General features: G+C 40.3%; 1 long non-coding RNA gene across 2 annotated transcripts in view; it reads right to left on the bottom strand.

Moving 5' to 3' along the window:
• LOC138689338 (uncharacterized) overlaps window positions 1-23321 on the bottom strand; it is a 138850-nt gene that overhangs the window by 41973 nt on the left and 73556 nt on the right. Inside the window, exon 1 of one of the 2 annotated variants that reach the window (XR_011328222.1) lies at window positions 20883-20994. The exons of the other annotated variant lie outside the window; for it this stretch is intronic. This is a non-coding gene — a long non-coding RNA (uncharacterized lncRNA). Of the gene's footprint in view, window positions 1-20882; window positions 20995-23321 lie in introns of those variants that run through there. 2 annotated transcript variants of the gene reach the window in all.

The following is a 23321-nucleotide window of genomic DNA, read 5'->3' as shown; positions in this document are numbered from 1 at the left end:
TTTTTCAGCCAAACAGTAACACAGCACTGCACACGGGAGCTTAGTACCATGGAGCCTGGTCCTGCAACACCTCACTGATAGGAACAGCGTTGAATGAGGCTATGTGGGACTAAGGATTGTTTGCCTTAATGTGCTGCCCCTTTCGCAACTATGATCAGAATGCTCTTTTCAAGCAAGCTTTTAAACTTACACAAACTGGTGTCTCTCTTTACTATCTTTAGTCCAGCTCTACTAATAACGTGGGCTCAGGAACACGCAGCCTCCCCTCCTCCCGCAAACACTCACTCGCTCTCTCTCACACACACACGCACACACACTCTCTCCCTTGTGCTATTATCTCCCAACACAGTTTTCAGCTCACTTGTGATATCTGCAGCAGGTACGTCTGCACACAGTATGTCTCATACGCTGCGGGAACTTCCAGATACAATAGTGTAGCAATATCTAATTATTTACAGCGGCAGCGCAAAGAAGGAGATTAAGATTATTTGTGATCATGGGTACGCATCCTTCTTTCCATTCTCATGGTATTTCCTGCCTGAGTGAAAGGAGGAAGAACCAGAAATCCACTGAGAATGTCTGTCTAAATTTTTTCAGTCTCGAGAAGTATAGCCAATAATAACAGTATTCAGAGTGCTTTTCCCCGATAATTTTCAATGTGCCTCACAAAGAGGGATAAGAATAATGATCCTTATTTTATAGACTATAACACGACCAACAAAAGAGCCAAGAATGGAACCCAGATAGCTTGCCCTTTCCTCTGGGCTTTGCTATTGTTTAAGGATTAGGACCCACATTCAGGATAACACCTCAACCACATGCCTGACTTCAAGCATTTGCTTAAGTCGCATTGATTTAAGCACATGCTTAAAATTAGGCATATTCTTAAATATGTTCCCTAACTGGGGCTTGAATAACCATCCAGTCTTCTGGGTGCATATTCAGATAAGACCAGATTTTATTTAAACTTAGGAATAGGAGGAAGAACAGACTCGGTGCAGCTGTTTTGCCCTTAAGTCATCCTGGTAGAGGTTCCCATATTGCTATTAAAAACTATATAGTGTTCTTAGTTATTTCCAACAAAGTAAGCAAAGTTAATGGAATCTCACCAGAAGGAAAAAATGATGATGCCAAATGTCACCCAAATTGACTGAACTTTCAAAATCACCAGCATTTCCCAATGTTGCTTTCCCAGATTTCCCTGTGAGAATTATGAAACCTTGCAGCTGAAACTAGAGCGGCAGCAAAAGAAATCTCAGCGCATGGCCAACTCCCACCTGCTAATGCTTCTGTGAATCAGAGAAACCTCTTGCTTACTCGAACAACAATTTATGGCTATATCCCCACAGTAGCACTATTTAGCTACTCTTAAGTATATTAACAAATTCTTTATGTTTACCTACACTTAATAATGCTCCTCTTCTTTTGTCTTATTTTGCTCTAAACTTTTCTCACTTTGTATTGATCTAACAGTCAGATATTTCTACATCTATCTTGATGAAGTACTTTACAGAGGACCGTTATTGAGGATCGGTGGAACTCATGAAATTTGATGTCTGAATTTGAAACTTTCAAACTATTTCACAAAGAAAAATCTCTCCCCCCATTTACTGCCCTGGAATTTTTAGTCTGGGGCACTCCAGTTTAAGAAAGTGTTGACTCCAATCAAGCCAATGTTTTACACGCTGCTCAGCTGGAAGGAAAAGGAAGTTTTGCAACAAACACATTTCAAATGTGTGCCCAAGCCTCTTTTGAGCGACATATTCCAAATTCCCATTAAGATTACAGAGTGAAACTTGGGGCAAGGTAATTTGCCATCTCACCCACTTCCTTACTGTTAGCCACCTGATTCTGTTTATTTGTTTCCATTCTACCATGGAAAAAGAAAGGAATTAAGGGATCTTTTTTCTCAGTTTAGTAGCCCAAATCTACTGGAGTTGCAATTTAATACATCCAAAATGAGACAAGGTTAGGAACAAATTAATGAAATATGGCCCTCTGAGTAAGCTGATTATATCTGATGGCATAATGCAGATGTTGCATATAATATATGTGTATATATGATATGATATATAACTATTAATATCTAGTCAGAGATGTTAATAATAAGCAAACGTAAGAATACAGTCAAACCTAAATTAGACAAAGATGCCATAATGCTGGCACTGTACAAGCAAAGATTAGGAGACCCTCCATCCCCAGGAAGTTTCTCACTGTCCACCACCAATTCCATTACATTTTCTGACTTAAGTGTGAGGTTATTCTGGTCTTTTAGGTAGCACTTTCTCTGGACTCTTTATATTCCATATACTGTGCTCTCTAAAGATCACCACTGAGGTTCAAATACTCTGGCATTATGTAACTGGAGAAGAAGAAAATTTGCAACAGTGAGACCAAGCCAAATTTATTTTGAAAAGTGCACTTGGCTCTTAACTGACCACAGAAGTAATCAAGGGTTAAATCTTCTGTCTCATTCAGAAGACCCACAAATGGTGTAAAGGGAAAGAAATTTAATTTATCAGCCGCAGAACAAGTAGTAAGTTAGCGTGCTACATTAAAGACGGATTAAGTATTTCAAACCTGATTCTTTTGCTTGGTGAAAACATCCCTTTTAGCTAATATGTATGACTTGATTATCATGACAGATTTTACAAATATTGCCAGGGTAAATACAGAAAATATCTGTCTTGAAAGCATCTCTATTGCAATAATGCAATCAACAAGTTTGATGTACTGTGACCATTTTATAATAATGCCTGTGATGTTTTGGCCCCATAACATGAAGCTGTTCCTTTTTTCATTCTTGTTTGCATATAGACATGCACAGTGTGAGATGAGATATAATGAAAGACCATATATAGGGCACCTAAATGAGTACCGAGTCATTTCCTTTTACTGTTAGGTGAGAAAAATTCTAGTTATCAAGACCTTTTTTTAGAGACTTCAGATCAGCCAGTACCTATGCCTGTGCCTCCTTTTAAGCTCTTGAATACCGCAGCTGAAACCAAAGGAAATATTTATGATTTGAAAGTCAGATGCACGTTTAAGACTTTTGCTGCCTTTGTAAAGAAGTGCTATTGAAAAATGTAAACTCAGAATGGGATAGTCCTACTGAGTAAGTGGGCAGGAATATATTAGCACACAGTCAGAAATGACAAAAAGTTTTTAGCCATATCCACAGCTTGAGAAATTCCAATCCCTGTAATAGAGCCATGCTGATTTCTACCAATTAAAGATCTGGCCCTTTATTTTCTTTTTGATATATTTTCCCCTAACACATATACAATACTTTCCCAAAGGTAAAAGCGGCTTCAAAGCGTTTTTAGAGGAACATTAAAGAAAAGGAAGTTGTAACACTGACTGCCATTATTTTATCTAGGACTTTACTGCAATTAAAAAGAATATAAAATCTTGTTGCTACCCTGGACACATACTTTTACATTTTTAGCCTTGGAAAAACACAGACTCTGACTCCTTGTGTCAGAGTAAGGGCCTCCGCACATTGTCCCTGCATTACGCTTTTTGATCCTGTTAAAAAATGTTACCCTGTGCAGCTCCATGCATCAAAGGAACGCTTGTACACACTGGGATCTGTTTCAGCCCTTAGGCAATGAGACCAAAAGACCCTTCTCATAAATTCTAATTCAAAAGTTTTTAGTTATCAAGAGGAAGTTTCCAATTGCTCTCTCACATGTGGGAAAATATGTAAGCTACTGAGAGGACCTTTTGTCTGCGACTTTAATGGGGGCAATTTGCAAGGGGGAGTGCAAAGGTTCTAATATGCAGTGTGCACAGACAGTAAGCAGGCACATACTTGGTATTTAATGAAGTTCCATGAATCATTAGCCATACAATAACCATAGGGTTCTATAAATCACCTGCAAAGATTTTTAGGCCAATAAGTTGAGAGCACAGTGGCAGAGTGGAGCACCTCAAGGAGACCAGGAAGCAGGAGGAGGAAGGAAAAGAAAAAGATAAAAGGGGGGCACACGATGTATTATCTCTTAGCTGGCCTGCCAATCCAAAATTAAATCCTGTTGTTTTAACTTGTTGGCTTTACAGGAAAACAAGGCAATAAAATGAAACATGTCCTAATAAAAACCACTAGGATTTGCAAGAGGAAAATGTAGCTGGAAGATCACATGTATTTTAGACATCTGAACTGGAAAATATGTGTAAGGGAACATTCACTTTTCTTTCTTTTCTTTCTTTTTTTTTTTTCTTTTTCTTTGTTAATTCACCCTGCTGATGAAACAGCCCTTCTGGAATTCCTTTCCTTTAAAAACATCAAACCATATCTGTACAGCTAAACAAAAGCTTGATTCTTTCCAATTAGCAAAAATGTAAATGTTATTTGCAAGACAGACTCTCATGAGTGGTTTTCTTATGCTGCAGTACATTCTAGTAACGTAAAGCTCTGTACCTGACCTGAAAAGACTGAATTTTTGCTGTAATTATGCAGGAAACAAACTTCCTACTGTGTGTTTAAAAGGCAGAATGGCCACGATCCTCTGCTGAAACGAAGATCCATTTTAGCTGGTCGGGAGGCCAGAGAGCAGAATCCCTCAGTTGCTGAAGTCCCTGCTGAAACACGCTAAAGCAGAGCAGTGGCATCTCACTCCTTCTCTCATACTCCCATATATTCTGAGGTGCCACACAGTAAGAAGTCCCCCAGGTTCACTTATTATTCTATCTTTATATTTGTAATCTCAGAAAGACATGAAAAGAGATCACACTAGCACTGACAACTGGCAATGCCATGTATTAGGACAAGCAAAAAAACCACCACCCATATTTGGGACTGGTACTGTGTCTTGCTCACTTCAGAAATCTTTAAAGTTGAGAGACAAAACTACCCAATTCACGCTCAGTGGAAGGACACTAGGAACAACATTTTAACACGCCATTTTCATTTGCCCTTCAGTGAAAGTTGAAGCCTGAGCCAGTCAGACCCTAAGCCTAACCACAACGCAGCCCCCCCCCCAGCTAATAGGATAAATTAAAAATGAGAGACAACACTGCACCTTTAGCTCAACTCCCACATTTTGTCTGCATTTTCCCTCTCATTCCTATTTGGAGACTGGTTATCAAATGCAAATGGCAGCAATCAGTTCCCAAGGTGGCATCCTGCCTGACTTGCCCACAGCATGCTGGTGGGTGAGATAAAAGGAGGTGGCAGGGCACTGTTAATGCATTTACGTTTAAATACCACCACTGCAAGCTAGTATATTCAATAGCTTCCAGCTAGTCCCTCATGATCATTTGTCCACATCACAATAAAACCACCGCACAGCATACTTGCCTGTCTCTGCCCAAGAGAGGCCCCAGTACTAAAACAGCAGGGAAGTTGCAGGTAAAGAATCCAAATAAATTAGCGGAGCAGTATGTCTAGATTGCTTGCCTGCCTGTGCTGTGCCAGGATCTAGACTTTGTTTTAGTTTTCCATCCAATCCATCACGTCGCGTACCGGCGTAGGGGTAAAGGGGGGAAAGATGGGAACTTAAAAAGGAAACTGAGTGGGGGAAAGCTAAAAGATAGATACTGCCATAACCGTCACAAGACATACTACAAGACATAAAAGAGCCTTTTATTGTGACTATTCTCCATCCTGAAAGTGATACGGCTAGCAATAAAACAACAAGCCCACCAGTGTGATTCCTAAGCTGAGAGCAATGTAAGAAGCTTGGTTTGAAAGAATAATTACTGAATTTTAATTCACACAAGATATTCCAAGTTATAATGTAGAAACAGCATAACAACCCCCACACTTCTCATGCTACAGCTGCAAATAACGATTTGCTAAGCAACTCAAATTTTTTACAAATTTGATACAATTTTAAATATCTATAGTTCATCAACACAATTGCTACATTTCCATTTTTTAAGTTTATTTGCTGAAAATGATGCCCTTTGAGTAAAGAAAGCTCTCTTCTTGGGCAGCTTTTAAAGTTGATGTTCAAAGCTGAACTTTAACCTGAGGGAAATAACTATTTCATTGACTCTGGGGCAATGGGGAGGGAAGGAAGGACTGGAAGAAGGGGAAATGTTTGAGAGGAATAACATCACGCAAACTCAAACTTCAGTATTTTCACATGAATTTCCATGGAAAATATTCAGCAGTTTTACCCAGTCCTAGTTCTGCTCATAATTCAGTCAGTCTTGTCTTGTGATAATCCCTTCTGCTTTCACTGAAAGAAGAGGCACTTAATCACTTAGCGCAGATAGATTGCTGGGAGGTTTAATTAAAATAACTTATTTTAAGTGATCTTAAACAAGAGGTAAATGTATTTATTGTTCTAACATTTGGAGTGGTATAGGATAGAGCGGAGGAATAACAACCTCTCTTGGTACTTGGTATCAGATTGCTTCTTTTATGAGCCATACGGTAGTGATTAGGAAGCTTAGTACCTAAAAGTTTGCATACAGCACTAAAGTACACTGTTAGGACTTTTTTCCATGTTTCTAAGATTCTGCTCCCCAACATCAATGCAGAAGACAGCAGTAGGTTGCATGGGATAATGTTTACGACCAAAGTCATTAGCAGTGCAATGTCACTTCTTTGCAGGGAGCTTCCTCTTCCTACTCTTGGAGAGGAAGGTGGGTGCACGTCTGCGTGTGGGCAAGCTGATGCATGTGTGCTCATCGATGTCTTTCTAGACTGATGGCCTGAAACAATACCCACACACCCAAGCACTTCCTGTTGCCAAGGGAATTCTGGTCCATCTCCAAATGTTGCAACTGATCTGAATTTGAATTTCAGTAGCAAGCTAAGCTAAATGTCTGGATCAGAACGTCCTCTCTGTTCCACATTTGCAAACATTTGCATCCAGATCTGGACCCGACCTTGCTAACCCTGTCCAATCTTGATTTCAGTTTTTGCATTTTCTTGCATTGAATTATGCAAACACAAGCACAAAAGCAACCTGGATTTTCAGTTGTTATTCACGGCTTCATTCACAAGCAGGTATAGAATAGAACAGGTCATTTTCTGTTAAACCACAGAAAAGTGGAAGTCGCAAGTCCAACTAGCAGCAATGTCAAGAGATACAAAGACATAAGATGATCCCCATCATACTCAGAGTTACTTATATATAAGAAGATTTTTTTTCCAGATGAGATTTCCAGGCTAAGAAACCACGCTTTCTTAACTTAAGTCCATTTATTCTAAGTATTTCAGTACTGTGCCTTGGATGTTTAAGGGATGTATTTGTGCTGGAGAATGCATGAAGGAATATATACAGCTTTCTCCTTGGGAGAACTTCAGCTGAGATGGCTGGATGAAATCTAGATCTCAAAACAGCCCCTTGAAAAATTCCCACTGATTTCGCTGGGACTAGGATTTCACCTTGTTCACTCATCTGGGTGCTTCAGATATTGCCAGTTCTGCTGTCATAATCCTTGGAGATGAATGGAAGAACTCCAGTTTGCAGCATTTAATAACACAGCAACACAGTGGCTGGAAGTAGATTCAGTGTCTGAGTCAGTTAAGCCTTAATTTAAACACTTAAACACTGTGTATTTTGAGCGTGGGCCAAATCTTGTTCATGCCGAAATTATATGACACAAGCCGCGCTAAGATGTCAGCTCCAGCTAAGTGCTAGAATGCAGCGTAGCGTGAAGAAAGCCTTGACTTGTACTAGTCCTTAGCCCAAGCTCAGTCGCACGCCTGCTCCGGGGCATCAGTCCTCGTGGCGGTATCCCGTGGTCAGCACTGGGTAAACGAGTCGGTTATGTGCAGCAGGGTCGGTAGGACAGGTAAGGCCAGGCTGATCCCACTGCCAGGGTGTCTGCAGGTGTTTGAGGAAGGAGCCTGCATCCAGCCAAGCTCTACGAGGATGTCTGTCTCCTCCCCTTTCCCTGACCAACTACCTTTTCCTTTGGTGCCGCATCACAGCTACGTGTGGGATCCGCAAGCTGGCAGCATGTCAGCCTCTGCGCTCGCAAACGCGTGGGGAGGGAAACGCAGCCTACGCTTTCAACAGCAGCGGGAGCCTACGGCACATACATCTGCCCAGATGGCAATCTGGTGCCAGCCCAAGGAGAGCTGAGTGGGGACACCAACTTTAAACAATCTCCCGAACAGTTATTGCCATTTGTGCATTATTCCAAGATAAAAGGGGCACTTCGGACCTGGGCAGTTAAAGGTTTGTATTAAAAATCGACTGTCTGCCTTGAAAATTATGGAGCTTGACAGATGGAGGATGAAAGGCTGCAACAGAAGAAAAACATAGGCCACCACCCTTGACACCACTGACCACCCCGTTGCTGACAGCTCTTCCCACAGCCTGGCTCTCTAAAGCGCTTCCCACTTTAAGGAAATGTATGAGAACACAGGAGTTTATCTGCCCTGACCTCTACCCCCAAACTGAACCCTCTTTCATGTTAATTCTCTTCACAAAACCCACCACATGTAAGGTCCTTGCAGTGCTTTGGCTTATTTGGTTCTCATTATTTGTTGTTGGTAGTGGCTGTTGCTGTTATCTTGCAGCAGATGAAGCACTGATCAAGAAATTCTTGAAGCACATGAAATACGATGATTGGTTTGCTGCTTTTGATGGGTTTAAGGTAGAGAGCAAGCCACATGCTGTTATTAGAGAAGTTTTTAAGAAATAAGAACAGATGAGAATTTTATTTCTAAATATTTCAAATCAAGACAAGAGAACAAATTTCTGTGGCAGGAAGACTGATAGGATTCCTCTGCTAGGAGCATACATTTGGTTACCCATTTAGGTGGTACCTTTCCACATTTATAGCTTAATAGTTCAGAAGTGAAGTAATTCAGGGCCTGATCCTCTGGCACAAATAATACAAATCAGAATCTGTCTATTTATAATTCAGCTTAGGTTCCCCAAAACAAGGCAGGCATTAGGGAAATGAGCTAAAATGAGGGAAATACTCTGTTCACACAGACAGTAATATCTGGAATCATTTTTTCCAACAGACCACAGGGGCTCTGATGATGAACTATTTTAGCCCATTTCCATTCTTTTGCTGAACAAAATAATGTTCCGAACAACACCCCAAAACTTTATGAGAGAACTTAAGAACAGCACTGTAGTGTAATTTTAAATTCATCTAGCAGTTCTCCTGACAGTATAAGTGAGGTCACAGCACAGCTGAAGAAAATTCATTCTTAAATAGGAATGAATGCTTACAAGACTTTTTTTCCCCCTTTTTCCCAGAGTTGAATTTCTGCAGATGATTCTCTTCTGTTGCTGAGGCTTAGAAGATACACACAAATCTGGGAGTCGGGGGAGAGACCCTCACACTGAACAGGAAGAACTGAAATAATAATTAAGATACCAGATTGTAACACAGGAAAGGAGAATGTAATTCCTGGCTTTACCCTAATTTTCTGTGTGACCTAGAGCTACTCCTCAAAGGGACCAGGAGCAGTAGCTGGCACCGGGGGAAGAAGCCACAAGCAGGGAGACCTGCACAGTGCTTGGGCTGAATTAAGCATCTCAGTGTTCTTGAAATAGCCAGGATGCCACTGGCTAACATGATGTGCTGGACAGGGAAGCGTTTTAAACCCAACTTTTTGGTAGGGAGGGGTATAGAAATCCCAACCCAAGCTGCATTGAACAGATGTCAGGTCAGGATGTTTGCCCCAAACCTGCTCCCAAATATATATAGCTACATTTCTTCCTATGAAAACCAAAACAAACAAAGCGTAAAGCAAGCAATAACAGAAAACAGAGCAGAGTTTACTCTCACAGTTCAGTTAGATGATATGGCTGAGCTAATCTAAAGCATCCCTGCTGCCAAAAGGGGACAATTCTTCTCCCTTTTCTCCTTCCTCCTTCCTTCCTTCTTGCTCCAGTCTCTCCCCTCTAGTGCTTGTGTCAGCTCTAGAGCTCATCTGACTGGCCAGTGAGAGACTCAATTCACTAACCCAGTGAAAAACTGATCCATCAAAATACAGTTTTCTGCAGGATTAGTGACTTAAACTGCCTCAGCACGTGGTCAGATGAAAGCAGAACCTGCATGAGACAGGGGCTAAGATCACGGCTTGGCTGTTGGAGAAGGTAACCTGTGCCTCTGATACAGGATGTGCCACACAGATTTTATTCCCACCTTTAACTCAAGTTTGTTCAAACCCAGGCACAGATATACTGGAGCAAGGCTCCTAAGCTTCTGTTTTTACTATTTTGCTCTACCTCCAGTGCCAACACATCACTGTCACATTCCCACTTCCCTGTCCCAACCAAAGGAGAAATTGCTACATTACACATGGGAACATTAGTGATTACAACTGCAGCAGATAATAAAAAATGGGCACCAGTGGCAGGGGTAGCTATCACTGACAGTGTGAGCTCGGAGCCCGTTCCCATCTCAAGACACAATGTGATGGTGTGTATTTCTCACAGGACCTCATGGAGAGGCTGAAGAGCTTGTCATTCCCATCACAGATATGTCCAAGCTGGTGTTCAAAATCACATCTTGAATCTCTCTCAATCTGTTCTGGAGTGGAAAGATAACTTGCATTTTATCCAACAACTGCTTCTTTTCCAGTCCTTGGTGTAGGAACTGGAACTCCATTCTTCCCCCCCCAAATAAATGCCATCACCACAAGGCTACATACAACTATTATTTGAAATACATCTCCTGTTTCCCAGGTTAAAAGTCAACTAACTGGGCTATGGGCTGAAGGAAGGAGTTTATGCATAGAAATGTGCATAGGCCTCTAGGGACTTTAAGTCAGGCTGCAGCTGAATAGGGATTTTGATAATCTACATTTTCAACTTATGGAGGGAACAGAGCATTTAGGCACCTGGGCTGCCTGCCCTGTCAAACTACCACTTTGTTATACAACATAAGAGAAATCTGACACCTTTTGTCTCTCAAAGTAATTATTGTCATTGTGATTTTACACTGTAGAAGGACACAGTGCTTAAGAAATGATGGTCTACACAAGCAAAAGGGTGTTTTTTCTTTAAAGAAGCTGCATAAAAATTTATCGCCGTTCAGCACAACGTGTCATTTGGACACAGGACCACCAGGGTGATGGAGCTGTTTTTCTTCTCCATTCATCCATTTTTAAATCCATCACTTACTATAAAATGAACAGATGCTATTAACACTTCAGTGGATTTGTGCGGAAACTGTGATTCATTCTTAGCAGCAAGTTAATATAAACACATGAAATTGCCTTCAATCTGCTTTCCAAGCCCTAAGAGGGCTCACAGAGTAAAAAAGATATTTTCGCAGAAGATTCTTCTGGTTGAATACCCATAATAATTGTGTAATTTAAACATAGATGCCAGTTCCTTGTAACTGAATACCTAATGTGCCTTTTGCTATGGGATAAGGGGTATAAACATTGGACTGAGTCATGATGATATTTACAGTGGTATAGATGTGAAGTAATTACACTGGGTAGGAATGAAGATGGAATCCTTCATTAACTGAAGCCTGGAGGAGGTAGGTATTTTTATACCTATATTCAGAGAAATAAACTGAAGCGTAAGCTTAGCCTAAGTTAGTGGAAGAGTGACATAAATGACAAGAAATCTCTTGAATCCCAAACACCAGACAATTTTACAGCCAGCAATTTCTGAACTGTAAATACCATAGGAAAAAAAAGTAGAAGCCGTTATTCAGGTGGGCACTGGAACAAGCGGATCTTTTCTAAACCATTTCAACTTCTGTAATCATTCTAATATCTCACTTATGCTCTGTAAGGCATACTTAGAGGAGACAGATGGCTTTACTTGGGGTCAAAGTCTGGGACACCCTGCCAAATTTGTTTAATCCCAGCACTGCAAAGTTTCCTGTATGGCCTTGGTCAAGTCACGTTATCACTCAGTCCCCTACCTGTGAAAATAAGCCTAATAACATCATTTACTCTCTCTGTTGCACCGTTTAGATTATTCCTGTATTTTTCAGGGTAAGAAAACTACCATGTGGCAGTAAGCACCAGAGAGCCCTCTCTTTAACTGCAGGCTCTAGGCTTTTCTATGATACAGATAACTGTGACTTAATTGTTTTGGGGAGCTGCTAATTATTCTGCCACATCGTATTATCAGAAGTAGAGACAACTGGTCATTACTGTGTCAAAAAATGCAGATGAATGAAAAGCCATTTTATTGGTGTATATATTCAACAAGATACTGTTTGAAGATATCTTTCTCAGAGCTCTACTGTATGCTGGGGCCAAAAACAAAAGAAAAAGATTCTAAAATAACTGATAGCCAGGTGGCTGAGGCATTCATCTGTAATGCTGGAAAACAACAGAGGTAGACTTGAGTCTGGATCACCCATCCCCTAAGTATCTCTAAGCACCAGATCATTTTTCAGCATTTTGTTGTCTTTTTCAATGGAAAAATCCAAACCATCTTGATTTTGTCCTGCTAAAGAACAGAATACTTTTTGAAGCTTTTAAAACTTTGGCAGGATGGAAAAAACACCTCCTCTCATCTCTTAATTACAACTACAACTCCCTAATGCAGTCCAAGTCTAAAATCCCTTGTGTTTGTGCCTGGCCACTGGAAATATCACAGGTATGAAAAAATTTCATGCAATTATGCCATTCAGGGCACTTCCCAGACTTTTGCTCTTTTCTCTTAATTGTCAGGTTCTGTTCAAATACATGAAGTCTGTAGCTCTTTCCTTTGTGTGAATAGCTTTCTCAATCCCTATACAACTTAATATTCTGTTGCCCTGTTAAGCTAGCCATGCAGAAAACGGTTTCTAGCCAAATAATAGGAATAGCAAACGTATGAACTCTATACCTCAATGAGGTGTTAACTTCAAAGCCTTGTTATTTGGGAGTTGGGGCCATTTAAATGCTGACATTATTAGGCAAGGAAGTCTAAGAAACAAGCACTCAGTGGGAGTCAAAGATCTTTTTAAAAAGCATTTTCTTTATGCTCATCACACCCCAATTCATTTAGGATGGGCTCTTGTTCTATGCCTACACGTTTCCTAATTAAGACTTCTTTCCTTGCCACAATGTTTAGGTTAGAAGGAATCTGAGGCTCTCCGTCTACCCCCTTCATGATTGGCATATTTTTTTCTTTCCCCTCTCCCATCTCCTTGGTTGTAATTACATTACAGTGGCTTATCTCTCCATCAAAGGATGGGTAAGTGGTCCCTTTATGAAACTGCTCTGAGCAGCTGTTGGCCAGTCAGGGAACACTGAGGCTTGACCAGAGCTACACTCTCCCCAAAGGGCTTATCTATATTGTGCCGCATTGAATGCAATGTGAATCGGTGTAGACAAGAACAAATAGCATTCAGCACATGTCAGCTAAGTGCAGTTTTAGCCTGGCCTCATCAGTGTTTAATCATGATTAGCTGACATGCACAGTTTATTGTGGTCTTCACCAGCCAACTTAGTGACCAGTGTTACGTCAATTACTTAGTTACCCAAAATTACATTCAGACATGATTAAATCCTGCCATTTGTATAACTTTGTAGAGATCCAGCAACACAAATTTACCTCTTGGAGACCTAGGCAGCAAAGGCTTAGATCTAGGTTTGAGCTTGATTCTTGTCACAGAACGATGCAAAGTCTCCGGACTATCTACTCACCCGGTGACAGCAAGGCACGACTGTGACACGTGTAGGTATCTCAGACTAGCTGTAAACTAGGTTTGAGTGCTGAAAGCGATGAGGTCAGAGTACCACAGGCTTCAGCTGCCAAATAGGCAAATATTTGCTCATGGTTTCAGGTACGTAATATCATTTGTAGCTTACCCAAAGCCCAAGGTGTTGCAGCTTTCCTGCTACCAAAAGCCATGTTAGCTAAAGCAGTGCGTATTGCAATGACACATCTGACTGCAGCTTAGGTACAGCCTAGGAAAGAAGGTGCTAATTGAGGCACTGCCATGAACTGTCTCAGTCCTGCTGGGAGAAAAAGTGGTATTTATATTCTAAGTAGTATGAAATAATACTCCTTTATTCCTTAAATTTTTGCATCACAAACATTCAAATAAAGTCTGCACAGACGCACAGAATGAGCCCTATATTTGCAGCAGTAGTTCCACACAGACTCCTTAACAGGTCTTATTGGAGCTGCCCATTCATGTGCACGAGCTCAGTTTCGTATTTTCCCCATTCAAGTACAATTCCAGCTTCAGTTCCAAAAGTAATATACTCTTGGCAAAACACTCTGGTAATACTAATGTACTCAAAATCTTTCTGTATGCTCAGCATCTTTCTATAACTGAATATCCAACTCATCAACAGTAACCTTTGGTTCCTTACTTCTTTTAATTCTTTCTAGAAATCATGTGTATGTATGGCACCAGGTGAATGACAGAAATCATAACACATGTATCTATGTATGTGGCCCAAATCACTTGCAGGGATTTCACAGAGGCAACCATAGTAGGCAGTCGCTAGCTTTTCAGCTGGAATCAGAAGCCCCATTCTACTCCTGCACCCTAGAACAACATAGCCAATGTATGTATTTTCCATTTGAGAAAGAAAATGTCCTGTGGGCCCTTCTGCATCTGCTGAGCTTGCATGTTATGGGGTCGATGGAAGATCACCTCTTCTAATGGTGCCCGCTCCTCCTAATGCAAAGACATGTGGTTTCAGAACAAAAGGCATTATTCAGCGCCTGGAAGCAGAACACTGACATCTATGTTTTAGAGACTATTTGAAGCTTGAGATTTTTAGGGGTCAGCAGCCTCCCCAACTCTTGTGTTCATTTTGCTGGCACCCCTTGGGCAGGACAGCTACAACAGGAACCGTCCTTTTGAAACCTGGGGATCCTCGGACCCCCAGAACTGACAGTTACTGTGTGCAGGAAAATTCTAAGTCATGTACATTTGAGACCACATCTGGTGTGAAATATATTTACTGTAAGCACCCCAACCACACTGAGGCAATTTTTAAAAGCTACAATATTTTCAACCAAAACACCATGAATCCGTCATCTGCTCTTTACATTTTTTCCTTCCTAACACAGCAGATTACTAAAATATTCATGCATACATTTTCTTTCATAGTCTTCCTCTTCCTCCTGGCCTGAATCTGAGGAGCAGGAAAGTGTAATATGCAAACCCAGAAATATTTGTTGTATTTGGATGTCTGACTATAGCTCCCAGTTGTGGTATCGCTGGATGATTCCAGGCAAAGAGAAGCAAGCTGCTCACCAAAGTTAAAATCTGGCACCAATTCGCCTTTTGCTTATTTTGGTATAAAGCAGGAATTTCTCCTCTCTAGTTAGTGGAGTTGTACCACGAAGATAAATTAGAGGAGAGGCAACTCTTCTGTGTGTAATAAACAGCAGTGAGAAAAGAGAACCCTGCAGAAGATGAATATGAATTGGGTAATTTGAGAAAAATAAAATAGCCTACAGGAATAAACTGAAGCTATTTTGTTAAAAAGAAATAAGACCAAAACTATCCTCACTTGGTGTAGGACTATCAGGTCTACAGCCTGCTGAATTCAACAAAGAAATTCCTACCGCTTTCAACAAACTTTTGAATCACTGGGTAAAAAACCTAAAGAGCCTTTCCTGCTAATGTGCTGAGCAATTTCATCTTCTTCTGTCATTGCCTTTCCCCTACCCAATGGTGGGCAGGATCCCTCGAACCTGTGTGTGGATAAGGTGCCAGTTGCTCCAATGGTTTTGAAAAGTAGATATTAGGAAAAGAGTCACAAGACAAACTGAAAAATACAAAATCAGGAAACAGCATTATCAACTTAACAAAAAGAAGGGTAAGGGAAAACAAATATGGGAAACAGAAGATGCACTAAGCAGATCATCAATGTAGCAGTCATAGGGATACCTGGAATCTGAAGCGAAACAACTCTGGACTGAAAAGTTGAGCCTCTTTCAGTTATTAAGTATTAGGCCCTGTCTCCTCCTCACCTCGGTATTGACTGCTGCAATATTATATTATCAGGGGTCTCAGCCTGCCTCCTTTAGATCAGGGTTATGCTCACATTATTGTTTTAGATATGGGTCAATTATCAAGTGTTTTAGCAGAAATGTTAAAATCAGTATAGTATATTTTTCCTAAATAGCTACATTATTTCTGACAGGAATTAATCCAAGGAAGTTCTATAGCCTGCACTATGGAGTGGTGATCATGAAGTATCATCACATGAAGGATTTCTGGATTTATAAACACTGGTTTGATTATTCCCGTTTTACAGAGGGGTCACTGAGGCAAAGGGAGTGCTTTTGTTCCACCATAAATGGAGCCTCCAAGAAAGTCATAATTAAGCACACTACTCTTGAAACACTGCTAATGCTTTATCATTAGCTCATACTTCCTCCCAAAAGATGTGGTTATTTAAACAGTCAGTTAGGGTTTGTCTGCATTCATTTTAGCTCTACTGTTAAATATGTCTGCCTCTGCCATCAGAGCATACAACCCCTCCAGTGCCACGATGGACACATTTACACCAGTGTACAGGTTAATTACGGGAGAACTTATTTTAATAAGAAGTACCTTTTCAGTGTTACAATTCCTTCCAAACTAAGAGTTGTGCTAGCCCACTCTGTAATTGCAGAGCTAACTGGAAGAGTCAAATCAGTGCAAAAAATTAAAGGCAGGCTGGGTCTTAGTTCTATAAGACTGTCTCATCCTGGTTTTAACTGATTTTTCCTCTTGCTGAGTCCTATTCCCAACAGTGCCTCCTGTTGTTAAGGGTTGCACTGGACTGCACTATCAGCAAACCTCCAAGCCTTACAAAGAAAGAGAGAACATGAATTAGCTGAAATAAAAGACCTTGGCCAGATTGCTTTATTGGATAAAGCACCTTTGTTGTAAGTATGTGGGAAAGGAGAGTCCAACCACAGCTCATCCAGATTCCTTAGACACACACGCCCAGTGATATGTATTTGTGAATATTTTCCACATTTATATCTGCTAACCAAAGTAACCAGTTTTTACTTGTTTAATTACTGCTGAAGAAAGAGGAACTGTCAGTGCTTTAAGAGTTATGCCAAAGCACAGGGTGGGTTCTCTCTGATTCATATGCTGCATGGCTACAGAAACCAAGACCCAGCATCAGGAATGCCAAGCAGTTAAAGAAGAAGTAAAAGCAGCCGTCCAGCTCTACAATATATTTTTAATCTAACTTTCTCGTTAAATTAATGTTATTCCTAACTTTCCCAGCAATTTAGCAGTGTATCAGCCATTTTATCAAAACACAAGGAAACAGGAAGACCTTTGGGGGGTGAAAGTATGGGACCTAACAGACTGTGTTATGCTAATGAAGTTTTATTCCTCTTATTTTCAAAATACAGCAAATGAATGAAAGTCATCCTAGCACTGACTCTCTCTCTCTTTAGCTTCATCGGTACACAACGTTAGCCCAGGAAGTAGATTAAATAAATACATACGATCGTTTTAAAAATGGAAAAAACCCCTTGTACTTTGCACACAGAAGGTCATGAAGATGACCCATAAGCCTTTCTGAAAATCACCACCACCACCACTGAAAAAAAAGCTCCAAACCCGCACAGTCCAGAAAATTATTAAGAAACTTGGCAGAATTTGGTCCTTCCATTCCCACTGAAGACATAAGTTGATGGAAGAGTAAGGTGAGGATGTCAGCTGCCTCCTCTATATGTCCAGAAACTGGTCCTAAATCTCACAGGAAGACTGGGAGATGACATACAATAAGAAAGAAAAGTTGGGGTATTATTCTATGGACATTTGAGTGGATTGGTACCAGAGTGGAAAATATGCTCTAATAAAGCTTCATAACATTATAACCATAATGACATCTGCACCTGGCTCTGTGAGTACATATATCACATTATAAGGAGATGCACAGGAAATCAGACACTTCTAGATGCACATGAATGCAGCATTTAGCTTTTGGTTGAATTTGCTCGGTGATCCTGAACACTTCCAGAGGCCTGAAATTTCTGCCCATACGTATCGTTCCTGTGCTTGTTATCTCTGTCTGTTATTAGACTATGCCATTTAACCTCTTTGCTCAGTTTTTCCATCTGCAAAATGCAGAGTAATGTTTACCTTTCTTGCAGAAAAGTTTTGGGATTAGAGAAGTGAAAGCGTTGCCTCTCACCATGGTCTGAGTGGGAAAAATACTAGACAGATGTATTAAACAAGATCAAGATTTTGATGTAAGATGGTCACTACTTCATGCAGTCTGGAATGAAGGACTGACTGGTGAACAGGAAAAGATAGACACTTCTCCTGGAACCTGCAAAAAATACCTGTCTAAACCTAGAGATTTCACATCTAGAACCACACATTTGATACCCCTTTATAAGCCCTCCTGCAATTTACTCGTCACAGTATCCAAGACAGGTATATTAACATAATTACAACCATCTCACACTTGGGAAAATGGGGACACAGCAAAGAAGTGGCTCATTGTCACCACTAGCCTTACAGTCAGACCTTTCTGATTGGTGAATCACTCGTCAGAAAACATTGACTTAAGCTATAGTTTTCTAGTGTAGGATTCAACCTAACACCCTGAGATTAGCCAAGTGTCCCTGAGGTTATTCTGAGGTAAATCAGGAATTGTCTTGTTTGTTTGAGTGAAATTATACTGCTAAAATAGTGTTAAAGAGAGAAGAGTTTAGTTCTACAAATCTTGCACCTTGTGAGCTTAGGTAGACAGCCTAGACAGTGTATTTTATGCTGTGCTGACATGTATATAGAGTAACAGTTGAAGCAAGAAGCTTCATACCCCTGATTTGAGGAGGAACAAGAAGGACAGTGTTTAGGTATGTTTGTTATGTCCTCAGACTGGATTGGTGGTGCAGTATGAGTTTCCCATGGCCAGGTTCTAAACGCAGTTGTACCCTTGTGAATTTAAAGTGACTCCCCTGAAGTCAATTATCCCAGGCTTTCCCTTTACCCGCACAATCAGAGCTGAAATGACGTTGCCATAGGTGTGTTCACAACTAGTAAGTAAATGGCTGTGTTCAGCACAATGATTATTACTATTTCTATGGTAATTGCAGCTTTTGCGGGCTGCATTACTTAACATTCAGAAAACAAGTAATGTGTATTGGTAAACTCACAGTCAAGGAGCGGCGGAATACACAGCAACAAGTGAAAGCACAAAGAAGCCAATATTAGAGAAGCAGAGCAAGTTTTGAAAGTGGCTTTTGCTTAATAACAGCTCCTACCTGGTAGAAAAACTGCACTGTCACTGGGGAGGAAAGATTAGGTAACTTTCATCACCAGAAAGGTCGTCCCAGAGAAAATTGCTGTCTAGGGGACTGCTGAGGAGAATCCAGTCCTTTTTCTGCCCTGAGCGTATCAGGTTTTGAAGGTTTTCTGCAAGGCTTGAAACAATTTCCACTGCTAAATGTAAACAAGGCTTTCAGATAGTCCTGTGATGTCGGGATGTAAAGACCAAATGAGATCCGTTTACACAAGCAAAATGAATATTTAAATAAAAAGCAGCCACCATCAAAAATGTTTTAAAAAATGCTGTTTTGGTTAATGCAACATACTGTATTTCTGCCAACAAAGGCAGTTTCTGATCAGGACATGCCGTGTTTTCCTCTGGAGATTTTGCAGGCAGGGTGGTCTTCCATGAGGGACGGGAAAGGGCTTAGTTAACATTACACATCTTTCATATATGCAGGCTGGTAAATGTAAGGCATTACAGCTGTGCAGTTTGTCACCAAAAACTAAGCTGAAAGGAGTCTAAATACAGGAGACTGACAAGAATATGACCTAGTCACTCTCAACACCTTTTATTCTCCCCCTTCCTAATAAAGCAACTTCTCTTGTATTTGTGCAGCCAGAACTACTTGGTCTTTAGAGGCAGTGGTCAGACGGTAAAGACAGGAAAAAAAGGGATAGTACAAAAAATCCTATAGTAAGAGATTTATTATTTTCCCATAGACTACAAAAGAAGACTGCAGCCCCATTATGCTACATTGTGTTTATTTTGATAGGAAAAAGCTTTGGCACTGGAAAGACGGCACTTTGTACCACAAAGAACAAAATCCATTTTGGAGGCAGGAACTGCTCTAAAGACCTCAGCTTCCTCTTTCTTTACGGATGCCTGTTGAAATCACCTATAGGTAAAGGAGGGGAGCAGTTGGCAAATCAAGTTGACTTCACTGGAACAACATATTGCTTCTATTTAAGAAAGCATCCTCGATCAGTGCATGTTTAAATCCAGTGAGACCTGAGCACATGCTTAAAGTTAAACATATGCTGAAGTCTTTTCCTGAAACAGATACATATGAGGAAACACTTATCAGTTCGAATATGGTATTCATTCTCTGGTGCATCCCCTCTTTTCCCCCTAGAATTTCCAGAGTTTGAAATGCAAAGAATCCACCTAAGTTAATAGGGAGATGTTTATGTAATTATATGTATATAGCAGCTACAAAGAACCCATTTTCATTTCATAAACACAAGAGGTACAATATTCACCTTGTAGGTTAAACAGTTTACTAAGACCACTTGTTTTTATATTGACTGATCTTTAAAAAATCTGCAAGTTGGAAATTGTGTGCCTCTCTTTGAGAGGTGAAGCAAAGTAATTGAGTCATAACATCTCACAGATACTAATTCCAAGAAAATAATTACATCTATCATCCATATTATTAACGTTATTGTAATAGCAATGTTTTCGATCCTGTGTAAAGCAAGCACTTGGAACAGGGCATGGATATAAGACCATTATACCATTAGGACCATTCTCTTTCTGTGATTAAGACTAAAAGGACTCAGGAAACGTGTTTATCAGATTTCTTAAATTCCAAAGGTTTTAGCTGTAAAAATTCAGCTCATGCAAAAAGGAATCATTTAGGAAAAGATGCCATCATTTTTATTCATCTCAGCCAAAGCTTATTTTAAAAGAATTTCCACTGAAATAAATGGAACTGTTCATAAAGTCAAGTCTACTCAGTATACATGCAAGTGGAAGAGCACTGCACACAATTTTGAAGTATTTTCCTACTCACTTATTCCCAAGGTATAATATAGTCAATATGGCCACTTCAATTTTCAAGCAGTGGCAGGATCACAACTTGCAGTGCTGCTCCAAAAGCACATGCCTTTACAGCTCCAGCTAAGATGGGATCTCTAGCAAGTGAGATCAGCATATGACTGAGCACCTCTAAGAGCACAGTTGGACACACTGTTCAGACCATGGCTAATTCCAGTTAAGAGTTTGTGACCCTTCACATTCTTGCAGGGATTGTGTCACCATCCCTCTTTCCTTCCAGTTCCTCAGATTTGCCACATCTTTTGGCAGAATCTCCTTCCAGCTGGGGGGTTAAGGGAATGAATGAAGAGAAGTGGTTGGGAGAGACAGGAACAGTAACCTGAATCAGCAGCAGCTGAGGCAGCACATCTGACCACACACTGAACCTGAGCAGCAGTGCTGAAGTCACACATCAGCTGGTAAGCTTGTATAACTAGCTGTCTGTGATCCAGCTGAGTGCATTATCAAACAAAGCTACTTTCCCCATCCATTACTGTGGTCAGTGTCTATGAGGAGGAGGAATATACAGCCCCATCTCAAACTAGGATGATTTCATTTCGGGCTGAGGCATCGCTGCAATGTATGGTCACAAATATAGAGAGGGAGTAATGATTTATAGCTTGTATGCAAACCCTAGGACCATCAACAGAGTTATAAAACCAAATATTCAGCAGTTATACCATGATTTTGCTCACCTGTGAACCCTAATCCAGTCCCTTCATGACAGCCTTTGAGACGTGATCAAATCTCATTATTTTCTCGCCCCAGCCCCATTCACCCCATCTCCATGAGGCTATATACCAGGCTTATGCCATAATGACCTCCATAACACACGTTTAGCCCTTTGCACCTCAGGCCTGCTCTTTCAAATACGTGACCTCATTACTCTGCCAGGTGTATATGCTATATGCGGGACAGAAAAGCCCCAAATCTTGTCACTGCACAAGAGTAATCTGCTTTTAGAACTTGACTTTATTAGGCATATATTTATACCAGATAACCTACCTGACACCACTAACTATGAAAGTATTTCTTGGCTTTCTTTCTAAAATGCTTAAATTGCTGGGGATTGTACCAAGTAATCAATACCCAAATTCTAAAATTAAAAAATTCAGAAGTCTATTTCACAAAAAACCTTTGGCGATACTAGCTTTGGAAGATTAGAGAAATGAACCACAGCTACAACCTGTTCACCTTGAACAGTCTTAATATAGCACTCATATAACACAAAGACACTCAAAAAGAACACAATCATTAGAATTTCCTGGAGGAAACTTCCCAAACTGCTACAGAAAATGTGAAGATTTGGGGATATTCATTCAAAACATGAGAGAATCTGAAGAGCTACTACAGTGTGGAATTGCTCTATATCACTTTCAAACAGCAGGGGAGTGCAGTACTTTCTCTCAGATGCAACAGATGTGAACACGGCCTTTACAGAGATCACAGAAATTTCATTTGCTGGTGTTGTAAAGATTGCAGTCTCCTTGCAGTCCCCAGCATTCTCTTCTTCTCATTCAGATACTTCAAACTCAGCATAGAAGACAGGGTAAACTTAAAGTATAAAAAGGTATCAAAGTGTAAGGCAGTAAAGAACACCAGTGGGGAAAAATGATGGTTGGAAATCCTTGGGATTCTACAAGCCTTACTAACCAGCTATTCATGATACCTGAGGAGGCACTCACAGGAAGAGGAAAGTCATGCTTAACAAAAGGTACTACAAAAAGGCTAAGGTAAGAGATGCATAGCAAACTAAAACTTCGGCCCTGGTTTTGAGAACTGCGGAACTTGACTTTGAGAATGAAAATGCAGGGGCTGCCTTAAGCACCTTCTTGAAGAATTAGGAGGCCCTGATTCTGCAAAGACTGATGCGCATGCTTAACATTACACCCTTGAATAGCCCATTGATTTCAAACTCCTTGCAAGAATAAAACAGAGCATAAAACATCATTTATCTCAGGAGTCAGTGAAGCCAACAAAAAATGTATTGCAATTTTCTTCTTATGTATGTCTTTATTTTTATCGTGGTACTTAATAAACCATTAGCGTTTGAGGTATATGCATCTCATTTCCATATTTCATAAGCCACAGATATTTATCATATGGTGTTTTGTTGATTTTTTCATAGTGCTATTTCAGAAAACTAAACTTGAAACATAGTTTCTGCAATGAAATTTTCCCCTCTGGATAGTATATTTAAAAGAACAAAAGAATAAAGAAGTCTGATTCTCAAATTTGCTGAGACTGCTGTCATTACTAAATGAATCAAATAATTGCATGCTGAAAAACATTCTTATAAGGAAGATATTCAAATGTTAATATCTCCTACTCTTTAGTGGGAATGGGTAATGCTAACTTTCTGCTATACTAACTGATCTGAAATAGCAATGTAAATTGATAAGACCAATCCAAACTG

Source organism: Haliaeetus albicilla, chromosome 16, assembly GCF_947461875.1.
Source record: "Haliaeetus albicilla chromosome 16, bHalAlb1.1, whole genome shotgun sequence".
Classification (NCBI taxonomy): Eukaryota; Metazoa; Chordata; class Aves; order Accipitriformes; family Accipitridae; genus Haliaeetus; species Haliaeetus albicilla.
Note: the sequence above shows the minus strand (reverse complement) of the source record. Positions and strands in the feature narration are given on the sequence as shown.